This window comes from Episyrphus balteatus, chromosome X (genome assembly GCF_945859705.1).
Source record: "Episyrphus balteatus chromosome X, idEpiBalt1.1, whole genome shotgun sequence".
Taxonomy (NCBI): Eukaryota; Metazoa; Arthropoda; class Insecta; order Diptera; family Syrphidae; genus Episyrphus; species Episyrphus balteatus.
The window spans coordinates 5,129,682-5,151,534 of NC_079138.1; the positions used below are offsets into that span (position 1 = coordinate 5,129,682).

A 21,853-nucleotide genomic window follows, 5' to 3' on the forward strand; every position below is an offset into this window, starting at 1 on the left:
AACTCCAATTGGAATGGAATAGTGAAATGATCAAGTTTGTTTGTCGCATACAAAATATTACCCAAGGTGTTTAGCTTACTTGGACTTGGCCAATCCAATCTAATCAAAATAATTCCAATATAAATTGAATTTAATCTTTTTTTTCATAAAGAGCATTTAGCGCCAGAAATTAAACTCATTGCTACCTATCCAAAGCCGTAAATCAACAACATCAACGACTCGATTCGACTCGACTCGGGGAATCTTTTTAAGTGACTCATTTAATTATAATGTCACATAAGAATCAACAAAACGCAAGTTACCTCAGTTTCATGATAAAAAATCAACCATTAACCAGCCAACAGAACTTCCAACCAAAACCAACTCATCTTTCAACATTCCGGTGCTTTGGCTCTGGCTCTGGAATCTGTTCTGTGGCGTCAAATATTTTTGTTGCTTCAATAAACGTGTTTTTTTTTGTATAGACAATAATAAATAAAATATATGTAATAAAATGCATTGTAAATTATGAACAAAAATAATTTATAAATAAATTATTGAACAAAGTTTGCTTACATGTAACTGTTTTTAGTGATAAAATATCACTTGGCAAAAAAAAATAAAACAAAAATTATATTCAAACACAAAACACTTCGACTATTTATAAATTCACACTTTCTTTTTCGATCGTTTCGTTTTGCAGTTTGATTTCAGCTGTTTTTTTTTTTCCGATGACAGCTGAAGCTTGAAGCTGTAAACAGGAAAATAAAAAGTGATGCCAAGAGATCTTACTTAATTTTTCGGAGTTGTGTGTTTATACGATGCGATTGATGGGTGCAGCACTGATTATGGTAAATTGACACGAGTGACAATTTGCCAGTGGCGCGTTCTTTTATACAAACTATCAAAAAATTTTAGCCAAGCTAAAATGGATCCCGTACAAATTATCGATAACTTGTATGGGAATTTTATTTCGGCTAAAATTTAGCGCGATCTGCGTAACAGGCTTAAATAATAAAGTTAACTCTGGTGGTTGTGTCAAAACAAAACGTTGTTGTTGTTTTTGTTAGAAAATTTCAACTTTTATTTTGGAACGACTAATGTTACATTTTGTTGATCTGTCAAAACGAAATATTGTTTGAGATCAATTTTATGAATAAATTGTCAAGAAAGAATTAATTTGCTATTGAAATAATTCTTTCAAATTGAATTCTAGGCAAATTGAAACAAAAATATATAAATAAAATAATTTAAAAAATGAAAACAAACAAAAAGTTCCCTATGTAATGTAATTTAACTATTGTACATTTTAACATTGCATTTAGGAACGATATGGTGACGTCACAATAGGTGTGTTTTTTTATTACAATCGGTCTTAACTTACTTTAGCCCCTCGGCCTTAATTGTTTAGCCCGGAGATTTCTCTGGGCTTAACTTTTTGAACAGTTTTGAAGCTGTGCTACCCAACTAATTTTTGTCATAAATTGTTTAGAATTTGTTTACAAACGTGAAAACTGACGTTTAAAATGACAAAATGTATTTAACTAGTTTTGCTAGCATACATTTTTGTATCTCTTTGTAAAACTTTCATGAAAAAGAAAAACAAGAAAAACCCGAAAGCGAAAAGTATGACAACTCTAAATTTTTGTTGTGTCTGCTGTTTTTGGAACATTCAATATACAATGCTGCCAAGCTCTACTAACAATTATTTTGCTTCTATAATGCTTTACAGAAGCAACAATTGCATCTATAAAGCTTTATAGAACCAAAATTGTTTGTCGGGAGATTCTAGGTTAAAACCCGAAGCGTTTTTGTTTTGTTCAGTTAAGCCAGGTGGTAATAAAAAACACACCTTCTTTTAATTATTTGTCATTTTTTACCGTTTTTGAAGGCTTTGGTGATACAAATTTGTATGGCGAAAGTATGACCCTAGAGGCAAGGGCTGATGACAACTAAAATTTTATTTTTGTTCAATTCGTCTTAAGTAGAGCCTTATACTATGTTTCCACCTACGCTAAATCCGAGATTAAGCTAAGTAGATTTAGAATAAATCTCGAGATTTATTTTAAATCTACTTCGCTAAATCTCAGATTTGGGTTCAGCTACCCTAAATCTAAGATTTTCAACTACTTACAATCCGAGATTTAGAATAAAACTCGAGATATATGCTAAATCTACTTAGCTAAATCTAGGATTTAGGGTAGGTGGAAACGTAGTATTATACTACGTTTCCACCTGCCCTAAATCCGAGATTTAGCTAACGGCCATATTATTCACTAGTTTAAAAAATACATCTGGATGTAAAAATGTCAAATGTCAAAAATAAATCCAAATCCAAAATAGTTACCCCGATTTTAACTATGAAAATAGTTAAAAAAAATAGTTAAAAATGACAATTTTTTTTCTCTATGTGATAGTGAATATCATGGATTTGGATTTATTTTTGACATTTCAAGTTCTTTAGGTACATCCAGATGTATTTTTTAAACTAGTGAATAATATGGCCGTGAGTAGATTTATTCTAAAACTCGGTTTAAGGGTAGTTGAAAATTTTGGATTTAGGTTAGGTGAACCCAAATCCGTGATTTAGTGAATTAGATTTAGAATAGATCCCGATATTTATTCTAAATCTACTTGGCTAAATCTCGGATTTTGAGTAGGTGGAAGCATAGTATTAACTTTAGGTCTAGGGCATTGTCTACTCCGAAAACATGACTTTAGGAATTTACGCACACACTAATGTGTACACACACTTTTTTTAAAGACTCGACTACATTAGCCACAAAAACGAAAAAGTGAAAACATTCGAAAAAAGTTTTACACAAAGGTTAGATTCAGATTAAAAACTAGGAATAGGAATATGTAGTTGTTGTACTAGATTTCTACTCATGAGCAGTTTATCACCCGCGTGAGGAGTAAACAAACGTTTTTTTTTTTTGTAATTAGCATTGGAAAAAAATTTTGTTTACCTCTTCACCAGTGCAGATTGACTAATCAGAAAGTGCAACAGCCCCAGGGCGTGGAAAGTAAGAGATTTCAAATAACTTAACAATGGGTGCGTATAGGATAGGCTATTTAAGATGAAATGAAAGAGAGAAATTAAAACTATTATATTGAATGTCAAGCTGTAATTACATACACCAAAAGTTCAAAAGTAAAATATTTTTTTTTCTCACTAGCACAAATTTTTTGTGTAAAAGAGGTTTGTATACCTCTTTTTTAGAAAAAAAATAAGCTTTCTGCATCATTATTTAAAGTTGTCCACCCGGAAAAACTATAAAAAATACGTTTGAAAATATTCACATTTTTTATACTTTTTCTCTTTCTGAGCCAATGTAGTTAAACCTTCAGAATTAGCGAATCCCCGAGTGGAGCCAAGAGGACATAAGTCTGATCACTTGTTTTTACGATCTGACAACTGACACACATTTGATTATAGATATAAATGTCAAAAGATAACCCACTATTATTTGAAAGCATTCATACAGAAAAACAAATGCAAATTAATGAATTATTTTTTTGAACCAAACTAAATGAAATAAGACGGATACAAAAATACTATAATTTTTAAATGAAGCTTCCATTATTCAAACGATGAATCAAATCCCCTTAACATTTTTTTTTTATGTTTTTTGTTTAGATAATATTCATCTATTTATATAAATTAAAATTGTACTAGTGTAAAATAGTAGATGAGCAATTTGATTTTTACACACTATACAAAAAAACACCCCAGGCATGTGTCATATATAAATAGAAACACCTCAAAACAATTTGTATACATATTCATAAATATAGAGAAACACTTTAACTGAAAAATCATCAGCAAAAAACCTCGAAAAAAAATTACAATTTTTCGTTTGTCAAAACAACAAAATACACGTACTGTTGACATTTCGTAAGCTACTCACTACTTGACAGAGAGTAGTTTATAGTACTTTAATGACGAAATTACAATAAATAACCAAAACTAAGTAAAGTATGATAAAAATTAAATGACACAAAAAAAAAGTACACAGTAATGCGATTGCGATAATGACATTTGTTTGTTGTTTGGCTAATTTAAGTCACACAGATTGTGAATTATAATAGTTTTTATTAAGATGTCTTTAATGCAAATCTTTAATTAAATCGTCTACGACAACAAATTGTGAAGATAATTGTTGCCTTCAGAGACTTAAAAATAATATTATCGTCACAAGATTATCGCATCAGTTGTGCGAAAAAAAAGTCACTACTAAATATCTATCAAGGAGACGAACACTCTAGGGTTCTACGTCACTATCGGGCAACAACGTCGCTGCTGTCATGGGCAGTCTTCGTCTTCCCGCTATCGATTGCGATATTTAGCGATGAATTCCCCATCTGTAGCCAACAAACTAGACAAAAAAAAAAAAAACACACAAATGAGTATAAATAAAAGTGTTTTTTTTTTTTTTTTTTAATTAGTTTTAGTGACCAGAGTGTGAAGAGATAACTTGAAGCACATTTTGTATATTAGTTTGTGTCTGGACTGCCACAGCAGGGTGAAAAGACAAATTTTGAAGTTTCAAATGTTTTACAAATTTTGCAAAATATTTAAATCTTATTATCAAAAGCATATATTTATTCATTAAAGCATTTATCGATAAAACAAATGAATTATAATTTAATTTTTTAAGGGTTTGCAATTATACAGGGTGTCCCAAAAATAATGGGTAAAACGAAATATGCTGATAGGCCAACTCAAGGCCTTTCAGAATTTGGTAACTTGTTCATCCCAAATCCTTACGGTTTTCGATTAAATGCAGATCTTGTGAAAATTCGAACAATCCTTACTACTCTTTCTCTTAAACAGTTCGAGAAAATGTGTTAATTTTTTGTCCTCTTAATTTTCTTGGACTTGAGATTTGCCAAGAAGAAGATTTAACGAAGATTTTTATAGTCTTTAATGCTCTCCCCAACCGAAGCGTTTCTGCAGTCACGTTCAACTGCCCAATTTTAGTAACGCAAGTCTACCCCTCTGCTTTTATAAAGCTTTAAAGAAGCTACAGGAGAAAATATAAAGCTTAAAAGAAGGAATAACTTTAGACTCTAGTTTAAGTTAGAACTGGTTTAAAAAATACGACTGTAATATTGTACTCATCTGGCGTGATAATTAGTGCAATGGACTATGGCACCAGAAGTCAAGGTTCAAATCCCAGTCTCCACCTCGGAAGAGGCCAGGCTTGCGAGTAATTGACAACACCTCCAAAAGTATCATTGTCATGAAAAATTGCATAAGTGCTTTGAAAGCGGAGGTAAATTGTAAATATATCCCTTCTTTTCTTACAAATAATAAAAATATGTAGGTGAGCTAGTACTCAGAATTTGAACTAAAAATAAAGTTATGATCTTAGCGCCATCTCGTTCTCAGAAAAACAAAACATTTATAAACATATGTATATAACAAAAATTAAGATGGCGGATTTATTTGTCATCTGACACTACTTCACTTGACCTGACCAATAAGTAAATCACCACTCCTTGGAAACGGAAACATGGAACTGATGACAAAATGTTAATACATGGCCACAAATTCGGATGGATTGTTGGTTGGTCTTGAATTATTTGATTACAGGCCGATATTCCTGTTATCAAATGGAGACCCCAGGTAACCAAGAGAATAATTTATGTCAAAATAAATATAAACTAATAATTCAAAATAATTTTTTAAACTTAATTTTAATATTAACGATTTTATTTAAAAAATAACAAGAACAATTCACAATCATTAAAAAACTTAACGATATAAGAAAAAAAAACATAGAACTTTAAATTTAAGTTCTATGTTTCTATATATAATTAAACCAAGCCAGCTTGTTCCATAGTTGTTTTTATTTACAAGCAAATGGTTTTATATATGTTTATATTAAATTTTAAACGAATTAAAAAAAAAAATAAGCAAAATAAAAAAAAAATAAAGCTAGTAAACACATTTAATTGAAATGACTAGGTACCTCTAAATGAACAAATCGATTTTTGCTTAATGGGGTTAATGAATGTAAGGCTAGGGTTATTGTTTTTTTTTTTTTTGCAAAGAAATAATGTTTTAATGAATAATTAAATGCTTAATTTTTTGTTTATTTCTTTAGAATATGTCACTTTAACGAAAAAAAAAAAAAATGGTAATGTTGCACCCGATTATAATAATAAAATATTTATTTTGAAATTGGATACTTAAAAAGCTTTTAGATTAAATAGAATAAGATTGGAATTGGTCAATTAAAAGAAAAAAATAATTCTCAAGTGATTTAAATAATTTGGTTTGTCTGTTATTATGTACTTATTTTGTTTGTTCCGGTTTTATAAATTTTTAATAGGTACTTATGACCGAAAACTACAGTTTTGGTGATTCTGAGTTTGTCGAGATTTGTCAAATAAGGTCAGTTCAAATTTCAAAATAAATAACACTGGTCAACAAGGTTTTTGTTACAGACACCAAGATATACTTTTCTATAGGTTTTTTGGGTGCTGAGCTCGAATCCGAAGTCAGAACAATTCTACCACATCACGTTTTTGAGATAATCCCGTTAGAAAATCGAAAATGCCGCTTTTTACCAGTTTTCGAGATTATTTCTTAGCTTTTGGTTATTTGTTTTAAATAAATTTGTAACGGTTTCTAATAGAACTAAATCTTGTCTTTCTTAATCCGTTTAAATCTTTTAAAAATCTCTTATCTTCTTTGAGAAATCTGAAATTGAAATCAACGTGTTTGGTATATCTCATATTTATTTGCTTTTAATAGTAAATCTCGAAATGTTCTTTGCCAATCGCTTTCAAATTTTGACACAACGTTTCATTTACATTCCAGTAAGTTCTTATCTTGTTTTTAACAAGAAAAAAAAATTTTAATTTTCTCACTAGTAATTATTTAGTATAAGTATCTGACACGGTCACGCTTTGATGTATCTCACTGCGATTCACCACCTTCGCAAATATAAAAACTTGGAAGATTCTAAATGGAACGTTGTGTCAAAATTTGAAAGCGATTGGCAAAGAACTTTTCGAGATTCGCTATTAAAAGTAAATAAATATGAGATATACGAAACACGTTGATTTCAATTTCAGATTTCTCAAAGAAGATAAGAGATTTTTAAAAGATTTAAACGGATTTAGAAAGACAACATTTAGTTCTATTAGAAACCGTTACAAATTTATTTAAAACAAATAACCAAAAGCTAAGAAATAATCTCGAAAACTGGTAAAAAGCGGCATTTTCGATTTTTTAACGGGATTATCTCAAAAACGTGATGTGATAGAATTTTTTTGACTTCGGATTTGAGCTCAGCACACCAAAATCCTATAGAAAAGTATACCTTGGTTTCTGTAACAAAAAAAAAGTTTAATTTTGTTGACCAGTGTAATTTTTTTTTTCTGACATTCGAAATGCAATAATTTTCGAAATTATCTTATTTAGGCTCTATTGAAAACAGGCTATAAATGTCAGCGTCTTATATGGATAATACTATGTTTCCACCTACGCTAAATCCGAGATAAAGCTGAGTAGATTTAGAATAAATCTCGAGATAGTATAACTATAGCCTCTATAGGTCTGTTTGGGTACTTCCTAAAACAGAAATATTTCTACTTTTTTCAACATTTTTAACCCAATTCCTGTTTGGGTTCTCTGGAACCATGGTATAAGAAGAGAAGGTATGATCATTAGAAAAAACTCAGTATCGAGAACTGTCAAAACTTATGGCTACTTAAGGTTTTGAAAGCCCAGCCCATTGAAATTGTTGTTGTAAACAAATTTGTCTTGGAAATTGTTGTTGCTTTTGACTGTGCCAAATGCCAAACGTCAAAACCTTATGACCCCATTTTGTAAGATGGCTGCTCTAATGATCATACCTTGTCTTTTTATACCATGCTCTGGAACTGTGTAGTTTTATACCTACATTATTTTTGTTAAAAATTGGGCAGTACCCAAACAGACCTTACATTAAAGTTTGAAAATGGCCGTTTAAATGTGAATTTTAATTCAATTTTATTAAACTTCCAACTTTCAACTTTCTATCTGACAGATATGTCAAAATATGGGTTGTTACTGTCCTGTCACTTTTGCTTAATTTGACTATAATGATGATGAACTATTTTCTGAAGCATTCTTTTAAGCCTTAAAACGATGACATCAGAAAAGTGACGAAAATATTACCTCAATAGATTAATTTATAAAACAAAACACTCAACCAATTAAGACATTTTTTATGGTGTAATTTTGCAAAGGAATTTTAGATGAGAAAAAAAAGCACCCAGCTAAGAAATGATAACGAATGTTTAAGTTTATTTTTTCTTGTTTTGTTTTCAAAACAGCAGGTGCCAATAGCTTATCCAACCCAACCTTTTCAAAATGTGTCTCAAATCTTATAAAATGTTGCTATGGTTTAAGTATTTACCTAGTTAACTTTTAAATTAAATCCAAATACACTATTTATACAGCAAACAAGAGAATGTTGTCTTACAAAGACAAATATATATGTATTATGTACCTATACAAAAAAAAAAAAAAAGTTTTAGATGCCTCCGAGATTGTATTTAATAGTTGTTGGCTATTTTCCCAGTCATTACAACAGGTAGAAGAGCAATGGCGATCACTCTAAATAAAATACAGAGTCTATACGAGTCGTAAATATTTCTATACTAACTTGAAGATATACAAAAAAAAATACCATACATATATGTGTTATAAACATTCAATGTGGTATGTGGAATCATGAAATTGGAAAAAAGATAAACTAACCAACTCATGTAAGTGCGAACTGCGAGTTCTTTGTACAAAAAAATAAATTGACATCAACGCACGTGGGATGTTTAACTAATTCGATTCGACTAGGCAAGGTACAATGTTGTAAGAACCAAAGAGAGACCATTCAATTTTAGGAGTTATTTCTTTTAGAATGATATGATAAATGTCTTTTGGTTATACTTGTATTGAATTCAGCTTGATGTCATTAACCTATGCTTCGGCAAAGCAAAACAAAATATTAAATAATTAAGCAAATTTTCTTTAAATGCAATGAAAAAATGTCCTACAACAGTAATTTTAGTTTGACAATGCTAATTGTATAGCAAAGGCCTCTCAAGAGCTCAGAAATCAGTTATGAATTCAAACGTCAGTTATGAATATAAATGATATTTCCTGTTTGTCTTTTTTTGATATCTACAAAAATGTCGTAGATATCTGAGACTCTTTCTTTTTCAAAGAAGTTTTGTATTAAGTTTGACAGATTTTAAACAGATTGATACAAAAAGTTAACAAACAGATCTAGTATAGTGCTTTCACCGTGGCCCGTTCTTTTATTAAATAAAGTTAACTTTGGTTGTTGTGTCAAAAAAATCGTTGTATTTGTTTTTGTTAGATTTTGTTAGAAAATTTCAACTTTGATTTAGGAACGACTAATGTTACATTTTGTTGATCTGTCAAAACAAAATTTTTTGAGATCAATTTTATGAATGAATACAAAAGAAAGAATTAATTTGGTACTGAAATAATTCTTTTAAATTGAATTCTAAGCAAATTGAGACAAAAATATGCATTAAATAATTTCAAATATGAAAACAAACAAAAAATTCTCTTCTTAGTTGTGTTTGACAGATTAAGCCTGGTACGCTGCTCGCGATAAATTTTAGCTGAGATAAAATTCCCATACAAGTTATCGATAACTTGTATGGGATCCATTTTATCTCGGCTAAAAATTTTCGATAATTTGTATGGGAGCTAAAATTTAGCGCGAGCAGCGTACCAGGCTTTAACATTGAAACTCAAGTCCAGAAGCTGAGTTGGAAAAAGTTACAAAATGTAACTATTTGACACTTCAACATTGGATTTAGGAACGATGTTGTGACGTCACGATGTTTCATTTCGGAACGATGAAAGTTAACTACTGTTAACAATAGTTAACATCGACGAATAAAAGAACGCACTTCCGGCATGAGATGATTTATAAGAAGATTTATTTTGACAGTTGTACAAATATCAGATTGGAATTTCAATACTTCTGAAAAAACCGTAGGTACTTATTGTGTATTTTCAGCTAGGTATTTAATCTGAAGTTTTCACTGCCTTAAACCATTATTTAATTTATTTAACGCAAAAATTTCCAATTTAGCGAGAAATCTTGACAAAATGACAAAATAATTAAAATTTACCATTTTGACATTTTGTTTTTCATAAGTTGTCAAAAAAGAAAATGAGTGCGTTCAGTAAACCAATAGATCACCCTTAATCTAGATTTAGGTGGCGGTGGAGCTGGGGCATTATTCGGTTTGTGTTATATGGGCGCTTCTTTCTACTTGAGTTGTACCGATATCGTTAAAAATATGGAAAGAAAGCACATACAACATGCGATTTACAAAAATGATGTAATGAATGATGTCATTAACTTTCAAACAAATTCACTTTAAACAGTCGACTTAAATTAAATAAATATTTTTAACTTTTTCATATTTGCAAAATTATATCTGTGAATTTTAATAAACCTTGATACCTACAGTTGGAAACAAAAATTTGATTTTCTTTAAGCTTCCGGCTAAAATTTTCAGCCTAATTTAAGCTCGGCTAAATGAAATAAAACCTTTATAAAAATGTAACTACATTAACACAAAAAATATTGTATCGATTCCTGTAGCTTAATTTTTTTCTAAACACCCTTTTAATTAGAATCAATTTTGATATCGCATGAGAATTCATATTAGAACTTCTACTGTACTCGATTTAAACACACCCCGTAATTTCTATTGCTACAACTAAATGACCAAGCCTCTAAATATGTAGCACTTAAAACTATTATACCTAAATATAAATAAGTACATCCAATCTATTCAGGTAAAATAGAAAATTAAATATAATTGATTTCATAGGTTTTCCAAAAAAAAAATATAAAACACCTACAACAAAACTGTAGGTAACTTTAGATACCAAAACTTTATCCGGATAAGTCCTACCTTTTCATTTTTTTTTTTTTATTTTTGTTTTATTCCTAAGAGAGACACAATTAATGTGTTAAAAGAAAAAAATAAAGAAAATTGTTGTCTATACAAGCGCGTTACCTTGTCACTTTTCAATTCTTTTTTTTTGTATATAAAAGATTCAAAGAGCTCATAAAGACCGAAATATACGTGTGCTAAATTCCATTTAGCTCAACCTGAAAATTTTATTTTTAACTATTACTCCCCTCTTCATCATCATCATCAGCCAACAACTAGCAGCTAGCAGCCAGCAACCAGAAGCCACACCATACCACCACAATACCCGCGCAAATTTTTGTTCATCATCATCATCATCATCATCACCATCATCGTTCGTCCACTCTCTGAACTGAACGCAAAGCAAATAAATTAAAAAAAAAAAAATACTTACAGTAAAAAAAAAAGTTATAATAATTATTCAAAACATAATTCTTATTCGACTATGTCATAAAATAATTTCAGTATCATTTATTATTTTTTTTTTTAACGTGTCTGTTGCCCTGAACTGAACACAATCATCATCAACATGCGAGCTAACGACAAATTATTGTATAATTCTAAGCGAACGAACAAGGCGAGTGAGAAGCCGGCCGCTTTGCTTTGCTCCGGGTTGATTTGATCATAAACCTATGAATGACTAACTTCGAGACTTAATAGTAAAGATTGACATAATATCTACGAAAGGGTAAATAGCACATGACGTCAGAGCATTTAAGATTAAATTTGTGTCTACCTCTTCAAATGCATGTGTATGAGTAGTTTTTGAACTGGAATTCATCAGCAATGTCATCATATTTTAGCCGGGTAGTAATGATAGTGGGATGTATTATAACAAATATGGGCAAAATATTAGGTATACTTCCAATATTTTTTGAAAAATTTTGATTGGAAATCTTTCACATGATAGGTATTTTGATTTTAAAAATGTGAAATATTATTCTTTTTCTCTTTTTTTCTGTCTTTAATTCAATAATGTGACCATTGATAAATTGCTTCATTTTTAAAGCAAAAAGAGAATATGTCAAAATAAAAGGTGTGTTAGAAGTTAAACTTCTTTTTCATTGATATTAGGTGTGTTTTTTATTACCACCGGGCTTAACTGGTTAAAAACAACGCCTCGGGGCTTAGCGAGAAAAATTGGCAGCACTGCATACTAAATGTTCCGAAATCAGCTGACACAAAAAATATAAAGTTGTCATATTTTTCGCTTTTGGGGTTTCTTGTGTGTTTTTGAAAATAAAAAAGTTTAACTAACTATTAAATAAATATTTAAAATAATAATTGTCATTCCGAACATCAGTTTTGATGTTATTAAACAAATTCTAAACAATTTACGAACAAGTTAATTTGGAAGCACAGATTTAAATCTGTTGAAAAAGTTAACCCCAGAGAATTCTCCGGGCTAAACAACTAAGCCCAAGGGATTAAAGTGTTGTTGCATTTAACATGTAAATTGATTAGCCCTGACTGCGTTTTTTTGTCCAGTTAAGACCGGTGGTAATAAAAAACACACCTATTATCAATGATCTGAGTGACAAAAAAAAAAACACAACTGACATGGAACACAATTAGAATTTATTTAACACTGGAAAATAACAAACAAACAAAAAAGCAACCAAACAGATCTAATGTCTACATGTCAAATGGAAATGGTTTTGGTTGATAACACCTAACCGATCTGTTTGGGTACTTTCTTAAAAAAAATTAAATCTGTCAAATTTTATAGAATGGGGAAACAACCCTTTCAGAAAAAAAAAAAACTGTACCAAAGTTGGTACCCTAACGCATTGAACACAATAAATTTAATTTTTAATTTTCTTATTCAAAAAGCTATAGGTATATGAGAATAAAAAAAAAATGAATACTAAAACTGATGAATATTTTCCCAACAATCGATGCATTAAAATCTTACAATTCCATCAATTTTTTATAATTGTGTCAGTCTCTAATGAATAACGAACTTGAATCTGTCTTTGACCTGAGATAGAAAGACATTGAAAATTGGCAATATTGTGCTAACTGTAAACTGTTTTTTTTTTTTTTTTTTTTTTTGTTTTAAAGAATTAAAGGTTAAAAGTTTTTCCTGTTAATGGCGCTTTAGGTGAATAGGTGAAAATTGTATGAAATAAAAACGTCTTCATTTACAGATTAATGTTAATGAAAAGAAATTCTATAGTGTAAATGCTAATTGATGGTTGCTCCTCTTGTTTGTTTATTTATTATTTTTTTTTTTTGTTTAAAATTACCGGTTTAAATACGTTAATTTAAACAAAACGAAACAAATAAATTGAAACTAAAAAATGGTGTGAACAGCAAATATTTAATATTTATTGTTTTAAAATATTTAGTAGTGTCATCACACTGTTTAACATTATCTGAATATCTCACCGACAAACTATATCAACTTTGATAATTCTGACATTTGTATATCACTTTAGAAGTCTTTGGAAGACAGTATTGAAGTTTTGTTTGCTTCAACTTTCGGCAACTATCTAATTTTGTATAAAAATTTTAATAAAATAATTGATTAAAAATACTATTAACTCTGTTTTTCGCTATTCTCATAGAGGTGTATTTAAAATTTATACAAATAATTGATAATTTCACCGCCTTAATAAAAAATATTAATTAGAAACTTTTATTTTTCATCATTTTTCATCATATTTTTTTTCGTTTCACTTTCATTGATTTAAAATTGCTTATTGCAAATGCTGGAGCAATGCCAACTTGGCCACTTGATGTTAGACAATAAAGGAAATTTCCGAATCTATCATGCCGATTACTTTGATGAAACTGACAGATACAAAGTTGTAAGGTTAATTAAAGATGTTTGTTTAGTTATTAGGAAAAAGAAAATAACTAACATAGTTCTTGCCACCTGCAAATGGTAGGTAGGTAAGCAAATGTCAAATGAAACAAGGTAAAAAAGCTTGAAGTTTGTAAGTGATATATACATACCTAAATATAGGTATATTGTTAGTTGATTTAAACTTCTATTATATTTATATAGAAGTGGTCATGGCCATTTATACTAGTACCACCTCAATTTCCAGTAGACACAAAACATTAACTGTTTCACTTAACATTTATTTTGATAGTGGCAGCTGGACTGGGATGTTATCATTTCAACAATATTTTGAGTTTTTGTAGGAAAATCCTTCAAAGTCTATATAGGTATCCTTTTTTTTTTTTGCAGTTACAATGAAAACAAATGCAAAAATTTACAGAAAAGTAGGACATGGACATGAACAACACGAAGAAGTATATAGGGATAATAAAAGAGAAGCGGTGCGGTGGTGAAAAAATTGATACGCGCGGAATAAAGGAGAGAAATTCTATGGAAAAGAAGTTTGACATGAAATATAAAAAAATAATAACATATTAAAATTCTTGGAAATTATATAATGAACATTGAACACTATTGATATTGGTGTGATGGTGTCAAACTTTTAACAAGCTTTATTGGAATTCACAACAAAAAAAAAAATCATCTGAACACTGAACGAGTGAAAACCATAGTTACCCAGTTCTGAGACATCATTAATATTGCAGTCCTTTTGTTCACAAAAAATCGATTATTAAAAGTAACTTAAATGAGAAACCTATTATTTTTATATATGAATACCTTCATTTTTTTTTTGTGCTTGAAATGCTTTTTTTTTAAATCTTTACATATGAATAAAAATTTAAGTAACTTTAAACAGTTACTATAATACGTTTATAGATAAGTCAGAAAGCATGACATTTAAATAAGTCATGGTTATTTGGTACTTGTACATTAAATGTAAAGTACCTGTCTGTCTAAATAAATAATTCAGTAAAATGTATTACAATACGTCAATTTATGATTTATAAGTTAACTTATATCAAATAAAAATTTAGTTGATTTGACAGCTATCAAAAAAAAAAAAAAAGTTTCTTATACTAAACTTAATACAACCTATTTTAAGAACCTTGATTAAATTTTTTTTTTTGAAAAAAATTACTGCCAAACAATACTGTAAGTAGTGAGGTAAATAAGAAAAAAAAAAAAAAAAAAAAAAAATTATCACAAGTATTTATTAATAACCCACTTAAAGTCGGCATAAAAATCAACATTTTCTTTCTTATCTTAGTTCTTTTGACAACAATATTCATCATTCAGAGAATTTGTTCTGTGTTGACTGACATTTAAGACTTACATTATTTTTATTATAAACTGATAAAAAAGATAAACAAATTGAATTTGGTGTAGATAAACATCGTTAATAAGTGTTTCGAAATGGCAAACGTAAGCAAAAATTTAGCTCAATGTCTCTCATTTCTACTTGATCAGATTTGTCAAAAATAAATTTTTATCACAGTTGGTTGAGTATAAAACAAAACTTCAACTCAAAATGTCAATCAGAAAAAAAAAAAAAAAAAATGATATGAAACGGCAGTCAAAAAATACCATAATCAACCGCATGTTAAATTGATAACGTCAAACAAGATGACAAATTATGTTAATTTTAATTTGCACAAAAATGGAAGCAGGAGTTATGTCAATATTTTGATATGAAAAAATGTCCTGCTTTCCCAATTTAAGTACTTTTCTTCAAGGAATATAATTTTTGTATTTAATTTTTTGGTTTTCATACCAACCATCTGACAACACTGACAAATGGAACCGAATGGTTTTATTTATTACCGGGAAAGAAAAACAAAATCAAACAGATCTAATGTCTAAAACTCAAATGGAAATTTACATAGCAAATAAAACCTAAATTATAGTTTCCAAATGGCTATCAAATGTAAAGTTTACACGTGTATAATGCGCCAAAAAAGTATAATTTTTGAAGAATTATAATCTCATAATTTGATGTAGGACGCATTAATTTCATTAAATCAGCAAACATCAAGTGAAGTTAACAAAATGAACACTTTGGAAGCACTACTTTTGATGAAGAAAAAACTTTAAATGTGTGTTCAACGATGCGACGTAGTTCTAAAGCTGTTCATTGAGGATTTTTTGTTCTGTACTATTCTAGTTTGCTTTTCATTGACACTGTTTAATGGCACATTTTAGAAGAGGATTTTCTGTTCTCGTTTTTTTGAGTCAGAACCGATTGGTAATAACTGTGAAATCTTTTTGTTGTTGTTTTCTGTTCTGAACAAATTTCCAAGACACTCAAAGAAAAAAGGACTGATTTCGGAAAAACAAATTTGATCGAAAGACACAGCCCAAAAACAATTCCCTTTGATTTCCAATTTCGATTGTGATTGCGATTACACTGCATTCGATTTTGGAAATTTAAGTGCAAAAATCAGATTTTCAATAAATACCTAAGTATTTAATCCCTTATAGCAATTTTGTTTCCATAATGCTTTACAGAAGCAACAATAGCATCTGTAAAGCTTTATGGAAAAAAACTGTGAAATAGTTCCCAAAAACTAACAAAAATTAACCTAAAAACACAAGAAAAGTTTACTATCAAACTTCTTTGAAAATAGCACACATGAATGTTTTTCAAGTTTGCAAATAAGGCACCCGGTTTAAATCATCCCATAAAGGGAAGTACAAGAAAAAAAAAACATTATGCAGTTTAAGTTGCGAAGCATCGTAGAAACAGTAAAGAAGGAGATTTTGAGAGTTTTTGAATTTATTTTTAAAAGATATTCAAAACTTGCTCCAACAAAAAAAGAAATAAAAAAAAGCAAGAAAAGACATTCTGGTGTATCTGGCGGTCAGGAAATGAATGATAACTTCTTGACAAGATAGATTTACCAACACAAAACTTTCTCCCAGAAGAACCACGGATGACTATGAACGTGTCTTAATGCTTTCGAGGAAATTGAAATTATCTATTCCGTGTTTATGCTTTTAAAATGATTAAAATTACTAAGGTAAATAATTTTTGCATTTTATTTTTTTTTTTTTTGTTCAAGAATATAAAACATAGACCGTAATTACATACACAACCAAGCAAATATATAGATACATTTGCGACTATACAAATTCACCAATTCTCCTTTCTAAATAAGTTAAACAAAAAAAAAGCAAATATCTATTTTTAAAAATTTCACACAAACTCACCTCTTAGTACAGAAAAAAGTAATTTGTATTAATCAAGGATGTCCTAGTTGTAGGACACTTCTATTTTTCTCCTTCCTCTCCCCACAACTCACTCTTTTGATTTTTTTCACACAATATTTGTTTCCACTATATATGCATTAATTTTTATATATAATTTAATTTTTCATTTGTACTTTTTTTTCAATTTAGAGATACCAGAGTACACAACTGATCTTTTTTTTTCAATGAAAAAAATATAAGAAAAAAAATTAAATAAGTGCACTTTATTTTTCCTTTTTTTTTAACTTAAACTTTGCATTTCACTTTTTGATTGAAGCTCAAAAAAAAAATCAAGAAACAAGAAATAAACGCCAGACATTATAAATCTCATTTGACAGCTTATAAAGGTAGTGAATATCTACATATTTTATGGGAAAATAAGATATATACAAAAAAATATATTCGATATAAGATAAATAATACTAAATTTTTTTGTCTTGACTTAGAGAACACATTTCAAAAATATCGCAAACTAGAAATTTTTTGTTTTATAGATTTTTTATCTGTTTTATGGTTTGTTTTTTTTTTTTGTTTTTTTTCTTTATTGTTTAAGGGAAGAAATGAATGAATGTAGAAACATTAAAGTGTGTGTGCTGTGAAAATAAAAGCAGAAAAACCAAAATTTTAAAAAGCAGACAGAAGTCAAGAAAAGGAATGAATAAGCGCGAATATTAGAGAACAAAAGAACGAGGGACAAGAAAAATATAAATGTGCCTTTGTTTTGCTCTGATATAACATTTTTACATTTTTTTTTTTTTTTTTCAATATTAGAGTTTTCGAAATTCGAAAATACAACATATTTCGAATTGAGGTTTTTTTTCTAATGTTCTGATCTATTTTGAGCATCACGCACAGGCGTCCAATGCGACGCGAAGAAGATATATCCACACGCATATAATGAATATTCGACGAGTGCTGATTGGATTTCTTCTTGTAGATTGATTCTTTTTTTTATAATTTATAAATTAAATAAAAAAAAACACACATTTAATGTAAGTCTATGCAAAGAATACAAAATAATTGCATGTCAAAATGTTTTATTTTTTAATTTTAAGACATAAGGCATAAGGCAGCGTTGATTAAGAAGAGACATTGTGACAATTTTAAGAGACTTAAACTTGGCAACACTATATTTTGTGATAGCGCTGATTTGACAAAATGTCACCACACCAACAAAAAATCTGTTTGTCTCAGAAAATTGTTTGTCTCAGAAAATTCCGCTAATCACATGAACATGACTGACAGCTGAGATTTTTGGTTCCATTTAAGCAGCCATCAGAAAATACCCATCTGTCAGAATTATATACTGACCTGACAGCTATAATAAAATTTACATAAATCAAAAATTTTAAATTAATCAAAGAGAAAGAGAAATTGTAAAACAAAATATTTATTCATTAAGCGTTCCAACAATGGAGGTACAATAAGCTCTTCTTAATATTCGAAAGAAGGGCTTGACAGACCATTTTGTAAGCTACACATGCGATTGGTTGCCTTAAATTCAAACTTTTACTAAAAGTCGAAAGGCATGCACTTTTTTGTTTGTAGTTATTAATAAGATGTCCAAGTTTAATAATATGAAATTGCAAATGTAGGTACTACTTGCACGTGTATTTGTCAACATAAATAAGTTTGGAATCAATACCGTAACTAGAAACTCTATGACAAACAATATTTATACAATATAGTTTTGTTTTATTTTTGTTGAAATGAAGACAAATTTATCACAAGAAAAATAAATGGAATTGCAATTTTTCAAACCAACGCAAGTTTAGCTTGTTCTACAGAAACAGCATCGTTTTATTCTATTTTCAACTTATTTTCACAGAATTTAGTCATCTTATATCATATTTTTGTGAAAAATGATGTGATTATTTGAGTTAGAAGTTTCTTCTTCTTCGAACATTGACTTTTTAATTATCAACAAACGAGATGGGGCGTTTTTGGGCCATGAGCGTACATTAATAAGACTAGTCTCAAAATGAATCTGGAGGTTAGTATATTAAATTTATAATTTTTTTTTTTTAAATCGTAAGTGAGGGTCTTGAGATACAAGGGTCCAAAGTTCGTTCTGACAATCCTTACTTGTCCCTTTTATATGCAAATATCATGAGAACTACAAACAATTTTAAACAATATAAAATACATATTACACAAAACAAAGAAACGTCGAACAACTAAAGAAAAGTAAAATTTTATTTAAAAAAAAATCGATTTTTGTTAAAAATATTTATTTATTTTCAATTTAAATATGCTTGCAATCGACACGCTGGTGTAGTTATAAAACTGTTTTAATTTTTTAGAATGGGGTTTAGAAGATTGTCTAGAAAAATTAAAACAGTTTTATAACGACACAACACATGTCGATTGCAAGCATATTTAATTTAAAAATAAATGCCATTAATTTCGAACGTGAATCGATTTTTTTTAAATTAACATTCTACTTTTCTTTATTTTTTCGCCGTTTCTTTGTTTTGTATAATATGTATTTTATATTGTTTAAAACGTTAGTAACTTCACTAGTACTTTCACTTGACATCAAAAACATCAATATGCCTTTTGTAGTTCTCATGATAATTGCATATAAAAGGGACAAATAAGGGTTATCAGTACGAACTTTGGAGCCTTGTATCTCAAGACCCTGACTTACGATTTGAAAAAAAAAAAAAAATCATAGATTTAATATACTTACCTCCAGGATCATTTTGAGACTAGTCTCATTGCCCAAGTCCCATATAATTTTGCCACATCTCCTTTATTAACCTATCAAAAACACAACATTCAAAATTGGAACGCTTTGAGTGAAAAAAAGAAACACAACTGACAAATGAAACAAACAGAATTTATTTAACGACAGGCAATAAAAACAAAAAAACAAACAGACTTTATGTCTACGTGTCAAATGGAAATTGGACACGTCCAGACAACATAAGGAACTAGAAATCTAGATAGACCACTTAAACCATGGTATAAGAAGACAAGGTATGATCATTAGTGTCGCCATTTTACAAAATGGAGTAGGTAATAAGTTTTTGACGTTAAATCTGGCAAAGTCAAAAGCAACAACAATTTCCAAGACAAATTTGTTAACAACAACAATTTCAATGGGGCAGCTGTCAAAAACTTAGGAAGCCATCTTTTTTTCTTTTCTTCTCTTTTTATACCATACACTTAACGACTTGGGGAAATTTTTCTTAACTATCTTTCGAGTAAATTTATTTAATTAGAAGATTTTGTTTTGACAGCTAACCAATCTTTGAATCAAAATCGGACTTTTTAGTCATTACGTTTCTGACAAAGCAGACAAAAAAAAAGCGTATCTAAGTTTTAAAATGGCCGCTCAAATTAATATTTTACAAGTTGTCATTAGTATTGAATTTTAGCCGTGTTTTATTTGTACTCAGTATTTAACTGAGTAAACATTTAATGCTGCATACTATTATTTTTATTAATAATCCTTTATTTTAGAGACTACAAAATGTATAAGTTTAAAAACAAAATTGTCTCTTTAAACCAACAAATAAAAAACTTTTGTTTATTCTTAGCAATCATTTCTTGTTGTTTCTAGAGCAAAATTTTAGGTACTGAGTTATAAACAAAAACAAGGCTTCTGTTGAATATCTTCCGACACAGAGCTTAAATTTTAAGTTGTTGCCAGGGAAAATAGGAGTTAAGACTTAGTTAAACTAAAGATTAAAAACGATTAGGTTTATTAATACGCCCAATGTTTTAAGTTCTTATGTCAAAAAAAACTCCATCTATGAAAATGCTATTACCAATGAATTAATGTATATTTAAGATTATGAATCAATTAGTAAATTAATTTAATTGAAATTCATTGAATTAAGTTATGAATGAAGAAAATACATCTTGTAACATTCATTCATCGGAAGGCCTTTTAAAATGACTCACAATTTGTTAAATTTAAGCATGAATCAGGTTTAAATAAGTCAACTATGATGAAATCTATCTAGATGAAATTGAATATATGAGCTCATATTCAAAATAAAGGAGTTTTTTTTTTTTTTTTTGTAGGGTGACACGGGGTGAGCGGGGGCGACAAAGCGAAATGAATGCAAAAGTCGCACAATAATTAAAAAAAAAAAATATCGATGCTAGCGTAAATACATTTCTCTAAATGATGACGACGACCGACGACCGACGGACGACGCACGACGCACGACGCGACGGTCGTGGTCATCGTCGATGGTAAACAATATTAAAGCATTTGATGTACCTACTTCTACTTACACAAATATTATGGGGTGTTGCGGGAAGAAAATTGTTGTGATAATTCAACAATCTGTTAGCTCTACAAAAACTCCTCTCAAATGATACAGGAAACTAAACTCTGATCATCAGCAGTAGTTTGTTGCTATATACAAAGTTGAAACAAGGAATATATCACAAGGGTTGTTTTTTTTTTAATTTTTCTGTCTTTAAATTAAATAAACGCATGAGAGACATTTATTTGTGTCTAGTTGTGATATGAAAGTAAAAAAATATTGTCATATTTATTATTATATTTTTCACACACTAATTATGGGTTCTCTCTTATCAGTAATTCTTGCTTGGCAAATTTTCAAGATAGACATCGCCTCATAAACTTATTTTTTTTTTTTTTGTTTCACACAAAATATAATGAACCATAAATTTGTAGTGTCAATTAAGAAAAAAAGGTGAAAAAGAAACGAATAATTTGACGTGAAGAAAAAAACACTTTCTGATTGAAAGCAGAAAATTTGTAGATGAGATCTATAAGATCTTTTTTTTTTTATTTTTATTTTTATA

The 21,853-nt window shown here is 29.1% G+C and overlaps 1 protein-coding gene across 12 annotated transcripts in view; it reads right to left on the reverse strand.

Annotated features, from left to right (window-relative positions):
• Positions 1 to 21,853, reverse strand: part of LOC129920663 (plasma membrane calcium-transporting ATPase 3) — a 147,318-nt gene that overhangs the window by 61,063 nt on the left and 64,402 nt on the right. For 8 of the 12 annotated variants that reach the window (XM_056002115.1, XM_056002114.1, XM_056002116.1 and 5 more), the window contains exon 2: positions 17,024 to 17,235. The exons of 3 other annotated variants lie outside the window; for them this stretch is intronic. The gene's annotated coding sequence lies outside the window, so the exon portion shown is untranslated. Of the gene's footprint in view, positions 1 to 555; positions 698 to 17,023; positions 17,236 to 21,853 lie in introns of those variants that run through there. One more of the 12 variants, XM_056002107.1, reaches the window with a different exon arrangement.